A 16591-nucleotide genomic window follows, 5' to 3' on the forward strand; every position below is an offset into this window, starting at 1 on the left:
TGTCAAAACAAAGAAATTAGGGATAGGAAAGAAACTCAGCTGAGGACTTAGATTTGGTCACAGGAACCCACATAAAAGGTGCCAGATGTCACAAGCTTGTAATCCCGGGGCTGGTGGGGTGGAACAGCTTATCTCTGGGGTTACAACCTAGCCAGCCTAGCCTACTTAGCAAGCTCTAGGTCACTGCACCTAGGATGACATCTGAGGTCATACTCCAGCCTCTACATGCGTTGTGAATGCACAAATCATAAGAAAATAATATTAGTTCAATGCAACTAATTGAGAGCATTATCTAGATTAGTCTGTTTTCCCAGTAACAGCCTTTCTCTGACCAAGAAGCTAGTGTAGGATCCCATGTATTTAAATCACTATGTTTTCATAATCTTCTCCCAACTTTGACAGTTTCTAAGCTTGCTTTTATGATTTTGAGAGTTTGGGCTGTCTTAGTCAGTCATAGGTAGACTACATCTCAGTTTGTCTCTTTCCAGTATTTTTCTCATAATTATACAATTGCTATGAGCTTTTTGGGCAATCACGAAGGCTGAGTGCATTTTTGTCCATTGCAGCTGTTAGAGCACACACACTGTCCATATGACTTGGCCATGATGGTGTTGACCTTACCTCCTGGTTAAGGTGGTGCTTGCCTGGCTTTTCCACTGTGACATTGACATCATTTTTTCTTCCCCATAATCTGTTATTTGCAAGCAAGTTGCTAAGCCCAGCCCAGGCTCAGAGAGGAAAGAAAGTAAGCTCTATTTCCTAGAGCAGGGATTATCTACAAATATGACTTTATATGTTCTGTAAGGAATTCCTGGTCCATTTCCTTCCATACCTTTTGGGGTCCATCCCAGGGGCAGCTTATAAAAATAGCATAAAAGCTCAGACACAGAACAGCAAGCTGGGTGGTCAGTTCGGGTCCAAGCTTATTTTGGCTAGCTATAGAAAGCATTTCTAACTGACTTCTTCTGTGATTGGTTTCCATGAGCAGAGAATGTAACAGAATATGCAGTCAACTTGGGCATGAAAAAGTTTCTTAGCATCAGCAGTAACAATATATGAGAAAATTCCCTTGTAACATTAGTAACAACACAAAATAGCAGGCTACACGGGTTACAATTACGTAGGCCTTAACGATATCTATTTAGGCTTGGCTGCCAGACCATAGTGAGTTCAGAGGATTTCGCAGAGCTGTTTCCAAGATGAAAGCCAGAGGCCTTGGGTGGCAGTTGAAGGACAGTATTACAGTTACAGAGCTCTCAGCCAGTGGGTCTTTCGAGAGTTTTGCTCTTCTCCAGAAAGGGTTTTCTTGTGTGAAAAATGAACTTTTGCCCAGTCACCCTCTTGAATTATCAGAAAAAAAAATTCCAGCTCAACCAGGACAAGATGAACTTTTCCACCCTGAGGAACATCCAGGGTGTGTTTGCTCCCCTGAAGTTACAGATGGAGTTCAAGGCAGTGTGGCAGCTTCAGCGTCTTCCGTTTTTTCCAAGCTCAAACCTCTCACTGGATATTTTGAGGGGCAATGATGAGACCATTGGTTTTGAGGATATTCTTTTTTTTTTCTTTTTCTTTATTTTTTTTATTAACTTGAGTATTTCTTATTTACATTTTGAATGTTATTCCCTTTCCCGGTTTCTGAGCCAACATCCCCCTAACTCCCCTCCCCCTTCTTTATGGGTGTTCCCCTCCCTATCCTCCCCCATTACCACCCTGCCTCCAGCAATCACGTTCACTGGGGGTTCAGTCTTGGCAGGACCAAGGGCTTCCCCTTCCACTGGTGCTCTTTCTAGGCTATTCATTGCTACCTATAAGGTTGGAGCCCAGGGTCAGTCCATGCATAGTCTTAGGGTACTGGCTTAGTCCCTGGAAGCTCTGGTTGCTTGTCATTGTTGTTCATATGGGGTCTCAAGCCCCTTCAAGCTCTTCCAGTCCTTTCTCTGATTCCTTCAATGGGGGTCCTGTTCTCAATTCAGTGGTTTGCTGCTGGCATTTGCCTTTGAGGATATTCTTAATGATCCATCACAGAGTGAACTGATGGGCGAGCCATGCTTGACGGTGGAATATAAGCTGGGCTTGCTGTAATACAGGGTGCCATGCAGGAACCATGGATGTACTTCTTGTAGTTGCCTCTGCCACAGTCTGCTGTTCATAGCATTAAAGTACCGAGAGGAAAAACAAACAAACAAACAAACAAAAGCAATACCTACATATTCATTTCATCCTTTGTGTAACCAACATTTTATACAATGTATATTTATTACTTTATTTAAAGCAATATTATCCTTAAATATTCTGGCACTAGAGGTATTCTAAAGTTGGTCATTGAGAGAGCTTGTGAGCCAGTTCCTGTGGCTTCTCATTGCAGAAATGTATTCAGTGAGTGAGGTTTGCGTGCTGAACACACTTTGATGGACCTGTTCAGTCAGTGCAAAGAGGTAGCAAATACATGTGTGCATGTGTATGCATGGCTCCAATGTTCCCCACGGGGTTACTCTACCATTCCCCAGCAATGCGTCTAGAACTTCTCACTCTGACAGAAACATGGCCCCAAGTTCAGATTTGCCACCCCATGTGAAGAATGGTGTCCATAATGGTGTTCTTTTTTAGTGTCTTCCAAAAAGGATCAATTAAAATGTCTCTCCAGAGTTACTGAGATGTCTCCTTCCCCATCCCACATGGATTCATGTGTTGCTATCTGAGGTGCATCCTGGGATCCCTGGGCATTCTAGCTTGTTTCCTTAAAACCTGCATGCAGAAAGGTTCACCATTTCTGATAGTGTACACATCTGAATTTTGACAAATGTCTAAGTCACATGTCTTTAGTAGCATAGTTCTACCATGCAGAATAGTTCCATTGTCCTAGAAATTCCCGTCTGAATTCCCCTTAGAGTCTGAATCGTTTTTAAAATCGTTTCCTATGGGCCTTTAATTAATCCAGTCACTGGAACAGCACAGCTGTTGTGACTGCGATGACTCAGAGGGTAAAGGCACTTGCTGTTAGGCTGATGATGACATGAATCTGAGCACCAGGATCCACATAGTGGAAAGAGAGAAGTGACTCCCACAAACTGCCCTCTGACCCACACATGGGCAATGCCATGTGAGTACACACACACACATTAAAAAATTAAAACTGCACAGCTCTTTATCCTAAGACACACTTACCTGGCTACTCATGTGCTCTGTGTGGTTTGTTTTCTAATTTCTAGAAAGCTGGAAAGCATCTCAATGCTGGTCACTGCCATGAATCAACTGAATACCCACCCCCTCCCCCCGCCACACGCACACAAACACACAAAGTACAGGGACTGAAATGTTGGTTCTTTTTCTTAAACTCACTCTATTCCAATTAACTCAGAAGTTAAAACCATGACACTTGCTCAGTCTCAATTAGTTGCCTCTGGGGGAAAAAAATCTCATTGTAAAATAAACCACAGCGCAGTTTTATTGACTAAATTCCATTAATCAATATTAGGTTAAGATATAAAATAAAATCTGTTGAGAATATTATTTACAATTGGTGAGAACTGTGCCTGTGTGTGTGTGTGTGTGTGTGTGTGTGTGTGTGTGTGTGTGTGTGTGTGTGTGTTGAATAGCTCTTGAAGTAGAACATAAGAGTGCTCTTATGGGAGGACGTGGTAACCTGATCTTCAATATCAAATAGGGCTGCCTCCATTTATAGGTCCATCTGTAGCATCAGTTTGAGAACTGATGGGTCTTGGCCTGTGTGGGTCAAGGCCCCCTTTGGGGAGTCAAATGACCTTCTCACGGGAGTGATGTTAAACCATCAGAAAACACAGATATTTATATTACAATTCATAGCAGTGGCAAAATTAGAGTTATGAAGTAACAATAAAAAATAACCTCCTGGTTGGCGGTCACCTCAACATCCAGGAACTGTATTAAAGGGTGGCAGCACAAGGAAGCTTGAGCATCTCCGATCTACAGTAGCTCCTTGACCTTTTCAGGTCTATCTCAAACCCTTCTGGACTCTCCTGAGAATGCCGTGAAAACCAGGCTCCTCCTTAGAAAACAAATACACACATAACTTCCACCTAAAGTGTGTAATTGGAAAATATCTGATGGCCCCTCCAACCTCGCCCGGAGAGAAGAAAGCAGTTCTGTTCCCTTCAGGACTCAACAGACTGTAAGTCAAGGAGCGTGCCCTAAACACCAGCAAGATGGGTTGATAAATATATCCTAAAGTTTGTTTATAATTAATTCAGCTATTATAATGAGCTAGGTGTTTGCCATAACGGTGTGACAACTTAAATGAGCAGCAGCGCCCATTTGTGACCATTATTTACCTCAGTAACTTTTAGTGAGGCAAGTTGCCCTTCAGAATGGTGAAGGATCTTTTCCGTTCACCTGCAGACTTGAAGAGAAGATTGGAGTTTCGGAATTAATTAGCATCACCAATACACCTTAGAAAGCCTGCCCACATTTCCATCCTGTTAGCCTGCACACACAGGCTGTCCATTTTGTTTCCTTCAATGAACCCTGACTAATGTGCGTATCCAAATGTAACACATGCATGACAAACGTGCATAGGTTCCTGGGGCTGGAGAGATGGCTGAGTAGTTAAGAGCACTGGCTACTCTTGCAGAGGGTGGGGGTTCGATTCTTGGCACCTATATGACAGCTCACAAATGTTTATAACTCTGGTTTCAGGGATCCAGTACCAAATCTGGCCTCCATGGGCACAGACTGGACTCCAGTATGCACAGACTTACATGCAGACAAAAAACCAAAATGCATAAAATAAGTACATCTATTTTTAAAAGTCTGGTTCCTATCTTAGTATGAAAATTGGTACTATCTCCTATTTCTCCAAGCTGATCTTAGCCTAGTCACACTTCTACAACAAAGTATCTGAGATGGGAGGATTTATAATAATGTATCTGAGATGGGAGGATTTATAATAATGTAACTTTATTTCCCCCTGCTCTGTGAGTTAGGAAGCATGAGATGGAGATGGTACTGTATTTGTTTGACACATTTGGCACCTTGTTACTATGACCTCACATAGGACACCTGGAAGGAAGACTAAAAGGACTGACTTACTCAACCGGTCCTTTCTGAAGCTTTGGTCCCCACGTGTACATTGGTGGTGCAGCCTCCATGGCCCCAACATTTCCTGACAGTGTCACCATTTAATGCTGTTGCACCAGAGAGTCAGTGTCAATGGAACTGAGCAGGTGTTTGGGTCATAGTGGTGTCTGGCTAGGTCTGACCTCTGGCTCTGGTTCCCGTTCCTCACATCCTTGCATTATTCAAGTTGGGTAAGCATTCTTCAGTGACTTGTTCTCTTCTGACTCCTCGGACACCGTGTTCGTGCATGCCTGGGTGTTCTGTTTCTTCTGTCACAGGTTAACAGCTTAGTGACCTAAAACAATACACACGTTTTAATGGTTCTAGAGGTCAGCTCTACAATGGCATCAGTAGGGCCACATTGCCTTTGGAGCACTAGGAAATGATCCCAATAGATGCCAGTAAATGCCTTAGCTGCTCACAAGTTTAATAACCGAAGGCATTGCCAGATGCTGTAGAATTCCCCTTGTGAGGCGAAGTGGCTCTCAAATGAAATTCCCATCATCAAAGAAACATGCCAGCCCAGATTTTCTTTGTCAGTGATTTAAAATCCAGCTCCGACCGCACTAAAGTTGATGTATAAACACTGGAGTACACAGCTGTAAGAAGAAATATTCTGAAGATATTTCCTTCTTCAAAATTGAAGGCTGAAAAGGGACAAGGTCCTCCTGGTTGCTTCCTTGCTGTCATGGGTGCTGCAGTACGAACTCGACTTCCTTTATCAATGGTGAAGCCAGCTTTATTGGCAGCAGCTAGGACAAGTCAATGCTATTGATCCCCAAGGAAGAGTTCAGTTATTTATCAGATTACTGGTTCATTGGGATCCCAGTGAAATGGGAGGAAATAATCACTGAGTTGAATGAAGTCAGTGTTGCTTCTTGGGGCAACAGAACTCTAGCTAGCTGCTACATGGACTGTGCTGTATCACCATAGGAAGCACACTGGAGCTGGGAGACAGAGGGTATTGTCCTTTACATGTACTGGAATACCAACCATTACCCTCAAAGCTGTGTTTCTTTGGAATCTTCTTAAAGTACCTGCATGAAGCAGGGCATGTGGTCCTCTAGTTAGACTGATGCAGAGCCAGCAGACACTACAGCATCTTGGCTCAGTTGCTCTTGTTCTTGATTCTTCTTCAATCTAAAGCATGAAAGAGGAGGACTGTGAGAAGGGCCGGGTTCTGGATGATGGAGGTAAGCTGCTCAGTCAGCCTTGAAACTAACTATATCTGATAACTAATCTTCTGAGACTGTCCTCACGATTTAAACAAGAAAACTTTTATTTTACTTATGTTTATTTTAAAATGTATTAAACGTTTTTTTTCCTCCCCATGTTATGCCCCAGTGATACAAGTTTAGGGAATTTTGGAGCATTTAAAATAAACCCATTTGAGTCTATAAAATACTATGCACAGTCAATATTAAAGAACTGAAGAAAGTACACATAGACGCTTTTTACATAAGGAAAATTGAGTTGTAGTAATTTAACAAAGCAAGGTCTCAGATATTGGGTAAAACAATATCAGTAGATGGGGGGAAAGAGAATGCAGAGTTAAGAAAGCAATTGGAGGACCAAAATACTGCCATCTTCTAATAGATACTGTGAAACAAGACTAGGACAGCACAACTGAGTTTCCTTCCCCCTCCCTTCCTCTCTTCTTCCTTCCTTCCCTTCTTCCTTCCTTGTTCCATCTGTCTATCTTTTCCCTTCCTTCCTTCTTTTCTTTTTTTTTGGGGGGGGGTGGGTTGATTATTTAAGAAAGGGTCTCACACTGTAGCATAGGCTAGCCTAGAACTCGCTACATAGCCCAGACTGACCTTAAACATGTGGTTTGTGGTTATCCTTTGCTCATCTCAGCCTTCTGAATGCAGGAGGTTACTTACAAGCATGGTCCTTGATGGAACAGAACCCAGGGTGTGGTGATTTGAATGAGAATGTCCCCTTTGTATGGGGCATTTGAATACTTGGTCCCCAGGTGGTAATGCTCATACAAGAATTATACTCTGGGGGTGGGGGGCGACAATGCAATGTTGTTAAAAGTGTGAGGGAAGATGGCCTTTGAGAGTTTAAAGACTGACACATTCCCAGTTGTCTCTCTGCTTCTTGCTTGATGTTCAGGATGCCAGCTCTCAGCTTACTACTCCAGCCATAATGCCTGCTGCCATGTTTGCCACTTCCTGCCATGATTGACTCTTACAATTCTGGAATCATAAGCCCAAATAAACCCTTCCTTCTATAAGTTGCCTTCTTCATGGTGTTCATTATAGCAGTATAAAAAAGTAACTAACTCACAGGGTATTGTGCATTCTAGGTAAGCACTCTGCTGAAATGAGATTTGCAGCAGTATAGAGACCAGAAAAGAATAGAGTTAAAACCATTAGAAGCTAGGGCAAACATGCAACACAAGACCAGCTAGGGCAAACATGCAACACAAGATCAGCTATTATCTCGAAAGAACAAACTTTAAAAAATAAAGAAGAAATGCATTAAAGGGAGTTAGATCTAAAGATTAAAGGCCAATCTTTTTTGTTTTGATTTAATATTTCATATTTAGCATTTTTCAATAGTACATTTTATTTGAATCAGAAAAGTGATATCAGTATTTTTTTTGTAATTTAACAATCAGATTTATATCAGTAAATTCAAACTCCATAAAATGTCTGCACAATAAACTCACAACCAATTCATAATGATATAAACTGCCCACCAAGATAAGACAAATTGTCCTGTAATAATCCATTCCTTATAGGATTTTCATAGCTACCTGTGGCCATTTAAGGTCACACAGATCTGGGCCGTAAAGGGTCAGTCTTAATCCAGAAAAAAAAAAAACTTGATTGAATGGAGATGAGACCAAATTACAGTAAATTTAGAGGATGGAAAAATATTCTTCATGGCTGTCTGGCAAGCAATCACATCCAGAGACCTTTTATCTCTGTGTGATCCAGCTAGAATATAGACACGGCTTTACTCCTTCTGTTTGGAATACAGGCACACCCTTAGCACATACCTTTAATCCAAACAATGTAGGTAAAGTGGGTTTGTAGAAGAAAGAAACCATGTTTGAAAGTGACAAAGGAATGAATCAGAGAAAGATTTGATAGAATGAGTCAGAGACAGGATACGCTCAATGCTCACATAAGCAGCACAGGAAAGAGAAGCTATTTAAGACCACCACAGGGAAAGAGTGAGTCAGTTGGCAGTCAGGACAGTGAGTATAGTAAAGTGAAGTTGAAGCGGTTGAAGCCAGAAAATAAGAAGGAGCCAGAAGATTAGAGCAGATTACCAGAGTCAGTTTAAGGCCAAGCAGAAAAATTCAGTGAGAAGCTGAGAGAAGCCAGATAAAATCAATCAGATAGGAGTTTGAGCCAGAACAGCTGAATTGAACCAGCCAGCCAGAGTTCAGAAAGAACTAGAAAGGGTGAGCTTATCACTTATCTCTGAGATGACAACTATATCGGGTGAATAAAAGTTACATTCTCATGTAAATATGTCTATGAGTGTGTGTGTGTGTGTGTGTGAGAGAGAGAAAGAGAGAGAGAGAGAGAGAGAGAGAGAGAGAGAGAGAGAGAGAGAGAGAGAGAAAGTGGGGGGGGGGTCGAATGGCTAGAGAATGATGTCAGGTATCTTCCTCTATTGCTCTTATTGTCTCTTTGAGGCAAGATCCATCTCTCACTGAACATGAAGCTCACTGTTTTCAACTAGGTTTGTGTGATGGTTTGAATATGCTTGGCCCAGAGAGTGACACTATTAGAAGTTGTGGCCTCACTGGAGTAGATGTGGCCTTGTTGGAGGATGTGAGCATGGGTTTTAAGATCCTCATCCTAGCTCCCTGGAAGCCAGTCTTCTGGTTGCCTTCGAAACAAGATGTAGAAATCTTAGCTCCTCCTATACCATGCCTACCTGGATGCTGCCATGCTCCCACCTTAATGATAATGGATTGAACCTCTGAATCTGTAAGGCAGCCCCAATTAAATGTTGTCCTTTATAAAAGTTGCCTTGGTCGTGGTGTCTGTTCACAGCAGTAAAACCCTGACTAAGACAGTTATCGAGCTCCAACATTTCTACTGTCTGGGGTCACAGATATGCACAGGTATTCTCCACTTCTTCTATGGGTGCTGGGCATCAAAACTCAGGTTCTTACACTTACATACCGGGCACTTTTACCCTCAAAAAACTATCTCCCCAGCCTCTTCACTTGATTTGTGTCTCTTAAGTATGTAGTGTCTTTTCCCATAAGAACTTTGGATATAATTTTTTTACCTTTATATATGTTTTTTGAGACAAATGTGGCCTAAGCAAACTTTGAACTTAAAGTGCCGTGCCCCAGGCTCCTGAATACTAAGATTAGGCTTGGACACCATAGCTTACAACATTTTCGTATACACACTGTGATCACTGTGATTTCTAGACAATTGGAACTATTGACAAAAAGTTGAATCTCTTGTCTTCACAGCTTTAGTAATTAATTCTAAAGTTCTTTCCAAATGTTTGAAAAGATACAAGGAGAAGAAAGACTTCTTAACTTGTTCTAGGAAGCTGATACTAAACCTGATATCAAAACTAGATGAGAGGATCACAAGAGTGAAAGCACCAAACCAACACTCGTCATAAGCAGAGCCACAGACATTCTCAACTGAATCTTAACTGGATGTCATTGAACATTTAATACAGCAGTTCATACGAGAAGTAAACTCCATGAACAGGTGGGATTTGTTACATGAACACAAGGTTGATCTCACATACTAAGATGAAGCAATTCAATAAATTATCAATGTAGGAAAGTTAGGAAATTATGATCATTTCAGCATTTCTGATAAAAAAACACTCAATAACTAGGAATTTAAGGAAATTCTCTGAATTTAATAAAGGGCACCTATAAGAAAAACTATAGTGAATATCATACTTACTGAAAGACTTTAAGACATCCCTTTAAATGCCAAACAAAGATAAATACCTGGTTTCTGCAGCTTACACACAACATTATCCTGGAAGTATAGTCAGGACAAATAAGCAAGAAACACACATATAAGTGAGATGTGGATTAACAAGAACAAATAAAACTAGCTCTGTTAAAAATATAATCTTTTTTGTGGAACACCGCAAGCAACTCTTTTAAAAAAAAAAAAAACACTAAAATGGATGAATTAATTTGCCGAGGTTGTTAGATACTAGCTAAGTACACAAGTATCAATTATATTTCTATATACCAGTAACGCATGGTCTGAAAAAATGAAACAATGAGAACTGTGTTTGTAATAATGCCCAGATTAAAAATATTTAGAAAGACTTTATTTTTAAAGGTCAGTGGAGAGGATTTCCCAGCCTCATGGTGCTGTGTCCTCCACCCTTCCTGAGTTCAGGAGACTCAGGTCATCCCCGTCATGGGTGCAGCTTACCTGGCAGAGGCAGGATGCAGTGAAAGGAGGGTGCCAGTGAGTGGGGGAGCCTTCCTGCTCAGAGGACAGCTGCTCCCTTCCTTGGGCTCCAGAGGCTGTCCAGGGATGCCTCGAAGACGATTTTCAACAATCTAAAGACAACGGGACACCTGTGTAAAGTAACAAGAAAGGTTAGGAAACATCAGCAAAATAGAAGAGTGGAGCCTGGTAAGCAAGTTGAGCATCTCAGAAGCAGTGTGGAGGCCCTAATTCTGCAGATGCAACCAGTGGTGTCAAGGAACTCTGGACAAAACTAAGAGTATCCTGATAGGAAGTGCAAGAGAAAAGCAACATTTATTCAAGAATCTAAAATCTGGACAACAAATACTGACCTTCAGAAAACATCCACATGGAATTTCATTTTCTTCCCTACTATGTTAACAATCTAACAAGAAAACAAAAAGACACGTGACCCTTTAAACAATGCAGTCCAGCATGACTATGATTTTGTGATCAGAGTTATGATGTTCTACTGACCTATGGCCTGTACACTTTTATAAAGTTTCAAAGTAAAACAGAAACCCAACAAACGAAACACACAAATGCAGTCTTTCTTAGTATACTCTGTAACTACAAAAGAAATTCTTTGAGAAACCATTAGTCCCATTTTAAAAAAAGAAAGAAAGAAAGAAACAGAAACCAGAAATCCTTGTAACCTCAGTTGAAGAGTTAAAAACAAAATAAAACAACAAAAACAAACAAAACTGTAACGATCTGTCACTACACCTCACACCTCAAACCTCCACGACACCCATCCAGCCCCCAGACGGCCAGACTCCTGTGGCTGGCATCCTCAACAGCTCCGTGCTGAGTGAGGAGGCACCTGGGCACCTTCTGCTTGGTTGGTCCCCTGTACCGCAGGCCACAGCTGAGGCCTGGGGAGGTAATATCAGCTATGTCCCAGAGGCACCTATGAGAATGGTGAGACCAGGGCTGAGGCTGGCCAAGGGTCTCTGTCCAATTCTCCTCTGAGTCCCCGAGGGACCAAATTGAAGCACTGAGGGCTGCCTTTCGAGGGTTGTAAGAAGATTGTTCTAAATTTTCTTTTAGGCAGCTGGTTGGAGGTTGGGAACTCCTGACAACCTGACATTGAGGTCTGTTCAGGATTGAACAATTCTAAATGCATCTGAGTAGCCTGCTGCCACCTAAGGCCATGGTGATGTCTGGGTCGGTGCTACAGCAGAGGGCCATGTCTGGGTTAGTGGTCTTGCTGTGCCGGTCTGTGATGATGTCCATTGTCCCTGTTGCCACCAAAGGCTGAGTGGATGTCGGAGGTCTGTGTGGCAGCCTGAAGCCATGAAATCAGTGATCCTAGCTGCATAGAGGGCCTTATTTGGTCCTATGGTCCTATTACAACCAGGACCTGTTCCTGGTCTGTGCAGAGACCAGAAACCATGTGGAAGACCATGACCCACGTGCCATGGGCCCTGAAGACCAAATAAGCTACTTTGTCAGTGATATTGATGACTACAGATACACGGCTAATAAAGAGAGCCATGGAAGCCTTCTGTGACAACCCTTACCTCCACCCCAACCTCCCCCTTCCTCAAAACAGCAACAGCCTAAGCAGGAAACAATAGAAGAGAACTCTTAAAAACTGTGATAGGGGGGTTGGGGATTTAGCTCAGTGGTAGAGCGCTTGCCTAGCAAACACAAGGCCCTGGGTTCGGTCCCCAGCTCCGAAAAAAAGAAAAAAGAAAAAAAAGAAAAAAAAACTGTGATAGGGTACTGAAGTGTTGCTCTCCACAATAAATGGCTTCCAGCAGGAGTGAGAGAAGGAAAGGACTCAGCTCTATTTAAGGAGCAGGACACTGAGAGTTGGTCCATGTTCCAATGAGTATATAGATAACACAAACTGAACTTTCTTCTGTTTGAGGGGAAGTCACGAGGGTGGGGTATGGTGTGAAATCTCCAAAGAATTAATAAAAAAAATATTACATTGGAAAAAAAAGAAACTGAATAAGCAGGTTTCCCCCTTAAGAATAAACTGTAAGTTTTATATATAAAAGAAGGAGGAGGAAGAAGAGGAAGAGGAAGAGGAGGAGGAGAAGAAGGAGGAGGAGGAGGAAGAGGAGGAGGAGGAAGAGGAGGAGAGAAAAACTGAAAAACAGACATCTACTTGCCAAGCATCCTTGTGACCTGACTTCCCTGTAATCTATTTTTATAAGTTGTTTTTATTTCATTCCTTAAAGCCATCTATTGTTTTCTTTGACATCTTTACAAAATATTTTCAGAGATTCTACATCCACCAAGTGGCACCATCCTCCTTTGTGTGATACTACCATTTAATGAAGATAGCATTTCTAATCGCTCCCATCCTATTGGATGCTCTTGACACTTATTTCAAGTACCAACAGGCGGTGCTTGGATACAGAGTCACGCTCACGTCCGTCCTTAACGCTCTCTTAGGTGTCTACAGAACTCTCTTTCCTTCCTTCGCAGCGATCCGACTGCGAGAAGTTCACCATCTCTATTCTCAGGATCTATGCCAGAGAAATCTTTGACCCCCGTAGGAATCCCACTGTCGAGGTGGATCTCTACACCACAAAAGGTCTCTTTCGAGCTGCGGTGCCCAGCAGTGCCTCCACTTGCATCTACGAAGCCCTAGAACTCTGAGACAATGATAAGACCTGCTTCTTGGGTAAGGATGTCTCAAAGGCTGTTAAGCACATCAATAACACTATTGCACCTGCTCTGGTTAGCAAGAAACTGAATGTTGTGAAGCAAGAGAAAATTGACTAGCTGATGATCGAGATGGATGGCACCAAGAATAAATCTAAATTTGGTGCAAATGCCATCCTGGTAGTGTCCCTGGCTGTTTGTAAAGCTGGTGCCATGGAAAAGGGGGTGGTGCCCCTGTACCCTTACATTGCTGACTTGGCCTTCAATCCTGAAGTCATCCTGCCGGTCCCAGCTTTCAATGTGATCAATGGCGGTTCACATGCTGGCAACAAGCTAGCTATGCAAGAGTTCATGATCCTGCCTGTGGGGACATCCTGTTTCCGGTAAGTCATGTTGTGCATTGGAACAGAAGCTTACCACAACCTGAAGAACGTCATCAAGGAGAAGTATAGGAAAGACGCCACCAATGTGGGTGGTGAGGGCGGATTAGCACCTAACATCCTGGAGAACAAAGAAGCCCTGGAGCTGCTCAATACTGCAATGGCAAAGGCTGGCTACACTGACCAGGTTGTCATTGGCATGGATGTGGCTGCCTCCGAGTTCTACAGAGCTGGCAAGGATGACCTGGACTTCAAGTCTCCGGATGACTCCAGCTGGTACATCACACCAGACCAGCTGGCTGACCTGTACAAGTCCTTCATCAAGGACTACCCAGTGGTGTCCATTGAAGACCCCTTTGACCAGGATGACTGGGATGCTTGACAGAAGTTCACAGCTAGTGCAGGCATCCAGGTGGTGGGGGATGACCTCACAACAATCAAGGCTGCAGGTGAGAAGTCCTGCAACTGCCCCTGTCAAAGTGAACCAGATTGGCTCTGTGACTGAGTCTTTGCAGGGGTGTAAGCTGGCCTAGTCCAATGGCTAGGGTGTCATGGTGTCCCATTGATTTGGGGAGACTAAGGACGCTTTCATGACTGACCTGGTGGTGTGGCTTTGCACTGGGCTGATCAAGACTGGTGCCCCCTGCCGATCTGAGTGCCTGGCCAAGTACAATCAGATCCTTAGAGTCGAGGAAGAGCTGGGCGGCAAAGCCAAGTTTGCTGGCAGGTTCTCCAGCAAACCTTTGCCAAGTAAGACATGGACTGGAGCTCCCTGGAGCTACCAGATCCTCTGTCTATGATATCATCCAGGCAGCTCAAAGCCGGCCCAGTGCTTGTCCCTCCCATGTCACTGCTTCCTTAAACGTCCCCCTCCCTGACCACATGGAGCCCTGCTAGAGATCCCAGCTTTGTAATCACATGATTGGTCTGAATCATTGTTTCTGTCACCTGACTTCCCAGCCAGTGTCTGGAGCCCTCAGAATTCCAGTGTGATCTCTAGGGTGCCCACCGTTAAGGGCCCCCCCAAGTGGTTTACAAGCAAAACTAAAAGCCCTAGAAGCCCCACCCCCCAGAAAAAGTATAAACAGGCTATAAACAATAGACTGTAATCGCTGCTGCCTTATGAGAGTATTTTACATAAATTAGAAAAAGTAACCCACATTTGTCCACTCGTACTTAGCTCGTTTCCTTAGGTGGTACCTCATTTCTTGTCTAGATCACTTTTCCACTGCATGAATATATACTGTCAAAACTTATTTCAAGGAAGATTTACTGGCAATGATTTTCCTAAGAATTCTTTCATATACTTTTTCTTTCATTTTTTAAACAGCCTTATTGAGGTATAATTTATGTCAAATTTGGCCTTTAAATGCATCATTTCCAAGACACTTTTGGTAAAGAATTTTACATCTATTACCGATGTTAAAGTACAGCATATTTTTATTATATCACACACACACACACACACACACACGCCTCTTTGTCATCGCTGAATGAAATTTTATAGACTAAGATTTGTAATAGGAGGTTCCCCCCCCAAATATCTTCATTCCATTTTCTTTTGATTGAATGACTTCTCTTTGAAAGAGAGGATTGAATAAAAGATGACTTTTAGAAGTTCTTCATTCTTATATGATTATACATTTTATGGGGCTTGATATGAACTTTGTACACATGAGTACCTTGTATAATGATCATATCGGAGTGACTGGCACGTTTATTCTCTCAGCCATTCATACTGTACCCAGTTACAAGCCTTTGCAGAACGTTATTTCCTCCTCAGCATCTGAGAACTACTGCTCTACTTGTATGTTCCATGTTACTGATTCTTCATAGTCCACATACAAGGGATGTCATAGCATGTGCGTGCACTTACCCGAGCGGCTTATTTAGGCAGCATTATATCCTCCAGTTCTATCCATTGTGTGCATGTGTGTATTTTAATCTCATTCCTTTTTTGACTCCATAGATCTTAATTCAAGTATCAATTTATTTTAAATAGTCTCCCCCCAGACTCATAAAGAAGCAAGCACAGCGAAGAAGTCATGTGCTATCAGGGCCCTACCAAAACATTAGCTGAACATGGATCTAATGCCTCCTTTCAGTATCATGGGTTACAGCTGAGGTAGTGTGCTGTCAGATATTACCAGTGTGTAATTTATGTTCAAGGAATCACATATAACTGAAGAAAAAGTTTAATGGATCCAGCCACCTTTACTCCTAGCACTTGGGAGGCAGAGGCAAGGAGTCTCTGTGAGTTTGAGGTGAGCCTGGCCACCTAGTGAGTTCCAGGACAGCCAGAGCTACATAGAAAGACCCTGTCTTGAAAAACAGCAAAACTCCGATGGAAAGTAAAGATGAAGACAAATAAGATTGTTTACAGACTGCGAGACGGAACGGTCCTAAGATGGCGGGCGTCACTCCTCAAACTGGCCTGCATCTCCAATGTGCTGACTGCGCTTCCCATCAGAATACCAGCTGCTCTTCTGCAGAAACTGGAAGGCAGTAACCAATGCACATGAAATAACATGAGCTGAAGGAGACCAAAAACAAATGTGAAAAGAGTAAAATTCCGTTGAAGCAAATACATTTTTTAAATTATTTTATATGTATGAGTGTTTTACCTGCATACACATCTGTGCACAATGTACATGCCTGGTGCCTAGGGAAGCTTTAGATCCCCTAGAATTGCATTATAGCCGACTATGAGCCACCATGAGCGTGTTGGTATAGTTCCACCAAAGTCCAACTTGGAGGAACAATGAAAGTATGGGATTTACTTTCATGGCTCAGATGAGAGGTTACTCACAGAAGCATGGGTGGCCCTAAAGCGGCCCGCACGGCTGCAAAGCGTCATCGTAGCACGGATGACTTGCCCATGGATTCAGAGTGGAGTTCCACCTTTCACTAACTGTTCACAGTCTGTGTGCCCAGGCACCTCCCAAGATCACCAGGGCACAGGCTGTGAGGCTACACCAAGGGAAATTAGGGCAGAATTACATACAAACGACCGGGATCTGCAGGAAGGAGTGGCCAGAGTCTGAGATAAGAGTCCAGTGA

The 16591-nt window shown here is 42.8% G+C and overlaps 2 pseudogenes; both read left to right on the plus strand.

Annotated features, from left to right (window-relative positions):
* Positions 1 to 1199: 1199 nt before the first annotated feature.
* LOC116893938 lies at positions 1200 to 2149 on the plus strand (annotated as a pseudogene).
* Positions 2150 to 12854: 10705 nt separating this feature from the next.
* LOC116893139 lies at positions 12855 to 14331 on the plus strand (annotated as a pseudogene).
* Positions 14332 to 16591: the final 2260 nt, after the last annotated feature.

This window comes from Rattus rattus, chromosome 2 (assembly GCF_011064425.1).
Source record: "Rattus rattus isolate New Zealand chromosome 2, Rrattus_CSIRO_v1, whole genome shotgun sequence".
Classification (NCBI taxonomy): Eukaryota; Metazoa; Chordata; class Mammalia; order Rodentia; family Muridae; genus Rattus; species Rattus rattus.